Here is a 6,503-nt window from a genome sequence, read left to right as displayed (position 1 = left end):
TTCCTCTATAGGAAATTACCAAATAATTTAAGTTATTTAGTATTATTTTAGGGTTAGGTTAGGTTAAGCTCAATTCTGGGCCGAGCGCTGCGGCTAGGACGGGCTAGGGGGCCGAGCGCTGCAGCCAGGAAAGACCTTTAGTACAACAATTTTAATAAAATTAGTGTATATTTAGGGTTAGGTTAGGTTAAGCTCATTTCTGGGCCGAGGGCTGCGGCCACATGTCTGGGCCAAGCGCTGCAGGCTAGCAAGGCTAGGGGCCGAGTGCTGAGGCTAGGACATCCGACCTAAAAATATTGCTCATCCGACCTAAAAAAAATTGCTCATCCGACCTAAAAATATTGATCATCCGACCTTGAAAGAATTGCTCATCCGACCTAAAAAAAATTGATCATCCGACCTAAAAAATTGCGTATCCGACCTAAAAATATTGCGTATCCGACCTAAAAATATTGCTCATCCGACCTAAAAAAAATTGCTCGACCAACCTATAAATATTGCTTAACAGACATAAAATTGTCACTAATCCAATTTAAACTTCATGGTAATTAAACAGACCTAATATATATGCTCAACCAACCTAAATATATCTCTAAATCTTAGGTCGGAAAACCTATATATTTCTCATACGATGTCAAGCGGACCTAAAGCTTTTTTCAACCAAACCGACCTAAAACACGTGGAAACTACTCGATATTTAGGTCAGAAAACCTTTAGGTTAGAATCATCTAGGTCGGAATATACGGCACCAATATTACAACGTCTATACGCAACATCCTCTATACTGAACTTCCGACCGACTAACTTTCTGACCTATTGCAATATCCGACCCATCGACAGCTGTAGGTCGGTTGTTCATTTTAATTTTTTAAATCCGACCTTGCAGGCATGTTTGAGTTCTAGTCATGTGCATGGAGCGAGTTCAGATGATACACTTTTTTTAGGTCGGATGTACACTATTTGTAGGTCGGATGTACAATTTTCTAGGTCGGATGTACACTTTTTGTAGGTCGGATGTAAACTTTTGTAGGTCGGATATACTCTTTTTGTAGGTTGGATGTACACTTTTTGAAGGTCGGATGTACACTTTTTATAGGAATTGGATATACTCTTTTTGTAGGTCGGATGATGTACACTTTTTATAGGAAGAATATACTCTTTTTATAGGTCGGATGTACACTTTTTGTAGGTCGGATGAACACTTTTTGTAGGTCGGATGTACACTTTTTGTAGGTTGGATTTACACTTTTTGTTGGTCGGATGTACACTTTTTGTAGGTTGGACTCTTTTCATAGGTCAGTCGATGTACACTTTTAGTAGGTCGGATGTACGCTTTTTGTAAGTCGGATGTACACTGTTTGTCGGTCGGATGTACACTTTTTGTGTCGGATGTATACATGACTTAATTTTGTAAGTCGGATGTACTGTTTTGTAGGTCTGATGTACACTTTTTGTAGGTCGAGGATGTACACTTTATTTTAGGTCGGTGTACAGTTTTGTAGGTCGGATGTACACTGTCTGCAGGTCGGATGTACACTTTTTGTAGGTCGGATGTACGTACTTTTTGTAGGTCGGATGTACACTTTTTATAGTAGGTCGGATGTACACTTTTTGTAGGTCGGATATACTTTTTTTGTAGGTCGGATATACTCTTTTCGTAGGTCATGTACACTTTTAGTAAGTCGGATGTACGCTTTTTTTTAAACAATGTTTGGTTTGGTTTTACAGTGGTATATGGTTTTATCACATTGTCAATGCACACTATAAAGGCTAACCTTTTTAACAAGTGTATTTCAAGAATGTAAGGCAAGGAAAGTCAATTGCGGCTATGAACCCAAGTCCTTCCCAAGTAACAATTTTGCGGAAAATCCGCGGAAATTCCCAGGAATCTTTCCTGGGAATCCGCGGAAATTCTCAGGAATCTTTCACAGGAAAATCCGGTGAAAATGTCGACAGCTTTTCCCAGGAATTTCTCGTTACCAATTCCGAGGAACCAGGTCTGAGGAATTTCTTGTAACCCATTCCGAGGAAATTCTCGTAACTCTATCCAAGGAATTTCTTGTAACCAATTCTAGGGAATTTCTTGTTACCAATTCTTCAGAAAAACCAGAGAAAATTTGTAGCAAAAAGGTCTTCAGAACCAATTCCCGGGAATTTCCCTGGAACTATTCCCAAGATTTTCTCAAGAATTCCTCAGGAATATCTTGAAATATTCACTAACAAAAGTAGTGAATAACTTAGCAACTATATTGCCCCTCCAACTTTTTAGAAGTATAACCATCTTCTTAAGTCAGAATGTTATAGTCGTTTTTGATATTAATGAAGTTGTCATGTATTTTGTTTATTCAGACAAGTGAATTGTCAAGAAAAAATTTTAAAAAAATGTTTTAAAATTTTTAAATATTTTTTAAAAGATGGTTCTGAAGTAAATTATCATTTTTTATCAATAAGGATATATATATATATATATATATATATTTATATATATATATTACTAGCTGGAGGGCCCGGCGTTGCCCGTGGAAAAAAATGTATTTTTTGAGCATTCCCAAATGTGGCCTGAGTTTTGGTCTCGGGAACTAAAAAAAATACAGATGCAGATTCAGATCCTAACTCCTAAGCAGCTGAAATAAACATTCTCCACTATGCTTATCAGGATTCAGAAGATTTTGGAGTTAATATTGAGCTCCTGGTTGAGGATTGCTTTAACGAGGAGATTCTTGAGAAAATACTGGAAGAAACAACAAGCATTCCACCATCAATAGAAACAACAGGTTATCATTGGGTGCAGAGGTTTAAATCTTAAATAACTTTACTTAAGTTCAATGAATCAATATTCCTTAATTAGTGGCAATCAATTAACGAGTGAATCAAAATGTCCTTTTTTTCCCTCAAAAATTAATAATGGCTGTCGCAAATGTGGTTTAATGAAAAAATGTCTATTTTTTATGGGTTTCAATAGAACTGACTTGAAACCCGAGCTCAAATCAGTTTACAGGATAGAAAAATAAATTATAATTTGGTTTGGAAATCAATTCTTACTTGGGCTATATAATTTATAACTAGATTTTAGAAACAATTTCTTTTACCCTAGAAACCAGCGACGTCACACGACCAGTCCCATTAGGTCAAGATAGGTCAGATTAGGTCGGGTTACGTCAGATTACCAAATTGGTCGCAATATGACCAGTCCCTTAAGGTCGTGTTAGGTCAGGTTAGGTCAGATTACCAAACTGGTCAGAACATGACCAGTCCCCCTAGGTCGTGTTTGGTCAAGTTAGGTCGGGTTAGGTCAAATAACCTAACTGGTCTGATACTGGTCTTAACCTGACCAATCCACTTAATTTGGATTTGGTCGAGATTGGTTGAGTTATGTCAGGAGACCTAACTGGTCGGAACATGACCAGTCCTTCTAGGTCATGTTTGGTCAGCTGTTAGGTCGGATTAGGTGGAGTTACCTAACTGGTCTCATACTGGTCTTAACCTGACCAATCTACTTAGGTTGGATTTGGTCAAGATTGGTTGAGTTATGTCAGGAGACCTAACTGGTCGGAACATGACCAGTCACCCTAGGTCGTGTTTGGTCAGTTTAGGTCGGGTTAGGTAAAATAACCTAACTGGTCGGAACATGACCAGTCACCCTATAGGTCTTGTTTGGTCAGGTTAGGTCGGGTTAGGTTGAGTTACCTAACTGGTCTCATACTGGTCTTTACCTGACCAATCAACTTAGGTCGGATTTGGTCGTGATTGGTTGAGTTATGTCAGGAGACCTAACTGGTTGGAACATGACCAGTCCCCCTAGGTTGTGTTTGGTCAGGTTNTCATTTCACCCCTCTTTCAGAAGAAAAGGAGTGCACCTGCACCCTTGCACCCCCCCCTGGCTACGGGCCTGATGTTTTCATACTTATAAGAATGCTTCTTCCTATATATCTAAAAGATCGATATTCCAAAAAGGGCTACTGTTGAAAAATACAATACAAAATTCAATGTGAAACTTTTCTATACTCTGCTCATGCTTGTTATAATCTGAAAAATTTATGTCAGTTAAAATATTACAATAAACTTTTAGTTTCTAAAAGATGAGCAGAGCCCCCAAGTGTTGTGATTTTGCAACTCTATTAAAAATGAAACATGAAGTTCTTCCCGTGATATTTACGAGAATTAAAATCTAAAAATTCTGGCATTGTATTACTCGAGTTTAACACGATAGGAATATGCAAGATCTTGCACTGGTTAATTGCTACGTCTACAACCTGTTGTGTATTATTTCAGGGTTAGGTTAGGTTAAGACAATTTCTGAGCAAGCGCGGCTGCTTTTAGTTTAAATTTGAACATAAATAAGTTCAAATGAACAAAAAAATAGTCTACAATTTTTTTTGTTCCTGCAAACTATTTTTCATTTATTTTAAAAACATCTGTTTTATGTTTAAGTGTAAATCCGACCTACAATCGATGACCATCCGACCTTCAAATGTGTACATCCGACCTACAAATGCATATATCCGACCTACAAAAGTGTAAATGCGACCTACAATTGATGACCATCCGACCTACAAATTTGTACATCCGACCTACAAATGCATATATTCGACCTACAAAACTGTAAATCCGACCTACAATCGATGACCATCCGACCTACAAATGTGTACATCCGACCTACAAATGCATATCTGACCTACAAAAGTGTAAATCCGACCTACAAATTAATTGATGACCATCCGACCTACAAATGTGTACATCCGACCTACAAATGCATATCCGACCTACAAAAGTGTAAATCCGACCTACAATCAATGACCATCCGACCTACAAATGTGTGCATCCGACCACAAATGTGTGTATCCAACCTACAAATGATATATCCGACCTACAAAAGTGTAAATCCGACCTACAATCGATGACCATCCGACCTACAAATGCATATATATATCCGACCTACAAAAGTGTAAATTCAGACCATGATCGATGGCCATCCGACCTACAAATGTGTACATCCGACCTACAAATGCATATCCGACCTACAAAAGTGTAAATCCGACCTACAATCGATGACCATCCGACCTGCAAACGTGTACATCCGACCTAAAGTAGGTCGGATAAACAAAAGTTTTGTGAATTAAGGTGCAACTGACCTGTAGTTTAACAGACCTACAGCAGCTAAAAAACAGCTGGAAAACCACGTGCATCAAGTAGGTCAGAAGTGTAATATAGAGGATAAGTGTAGGTCGAAAAATACACCACCATTAATTGTATTTCTTTTCTAATATTTTGAAAATATTTTTTGGAAAGATTGCTTGCTCTTGATGAAACCTCTCATGCTGGAGCACTTAAAAATGCTCCTGAATTTTTCTTCGTATCTAATCTGGGGATCGTGTTTGTTTATCAGTTAAACTTTGCAGTTTGTAATAGAAATTCATTCAGATATACTCATACATAGTGAAGCACAAGCTATATTTCTTACAAAAGCTGAGTTTAGTGTTAAATATAATAAAATTCCAGACTTTTTGTCCTTATACTTCAGTCAAACAAAAAGTACTTGACACAAATAGGAGACTAGGATAGACCATAGAAAGAATTCCTTTGATGTATCCGATCTACCCTCCTTTTTTTCAAACTATTAACTTTTCACTAAAAGGGCGCCACAAATAGGCTACTTCTCAGAAAACTTCAATATTCCAATAGCAATTTCGGCCATTCCCTTAAAATGTACGTATTATATGTGGATCTCTCACATCTTATCTTTAGATCTCTTAAATTTAGATCACCTTGCTTACATTTCTCTTCAATGCGAGCTTACGCCAATCAATTTATGGTGAAACGCCCTAATATACTCTTCTTTTCATTTTGATGCTTTGTGTTTTTCACTTATGTCCTTTTTGAAGAATTTGAATGTGCTTCTTTCACATTTTGTCTCCAGATCTCAGAAATTTAAACTACCTTGCTTACAACTTTCCCCCATGTACGCTTATGCTGATTCTTTTTATTTTTGTTCAAATGTCCTTTTCTGTTTTTTTCGCTTTAACCCGAATTTAACAAGATTTTTTTCTTTTAAAAATGTTTCTTTTTTATCATCAACTACATATACATTTTACAATATATAAATAATTTACTCTATGTGAAACCCTATGATTTTGTTTTACTGTTAATTTTATCGTTGTATCGCTTAGAACCATAGAGAATAGAATATATAGAGAGGAATTTAATGGAAAAAAGTGTAAAACGGCCATTTTGTTGTACTGTTTCAATACTGCAGGTGTACTTCAGATATTTATGCCATATAACCTGTTGGGCCCTGGAATATCATTTTATAGAAAATCTAAAATTATTGTTAAAAGAAAACCAAATTATGAAATAGGCTGGTTTCATAATTGACCAATGATCATTTCACATAGACTCTATGCCTTCCACTTTACAAACGATGATTTTCTGTTATAACTATAAATCAAATGATGTTTTTATTCAACATAATTCATTATAAAGTTTATTTAACAGTTTAAAAAATT

Source organism: Eurytemora carolleeae, unplaced genomic scaffold (genome assembly GCF_000591075.1).
Source record: "Eurytemora carolleeae unplaced genomic scaffold, Eaff_2.0 scaffold276, whole genome shotgun sequence".
NCBI lineage: Eukaryota > Metazoa > Arthropoda > Copepoda > Calanoida > Temoridae > Eurytemora > Eurytemora carolleeae.
This window is presented reverse-complemented; position numbering follows the sequence as displayed.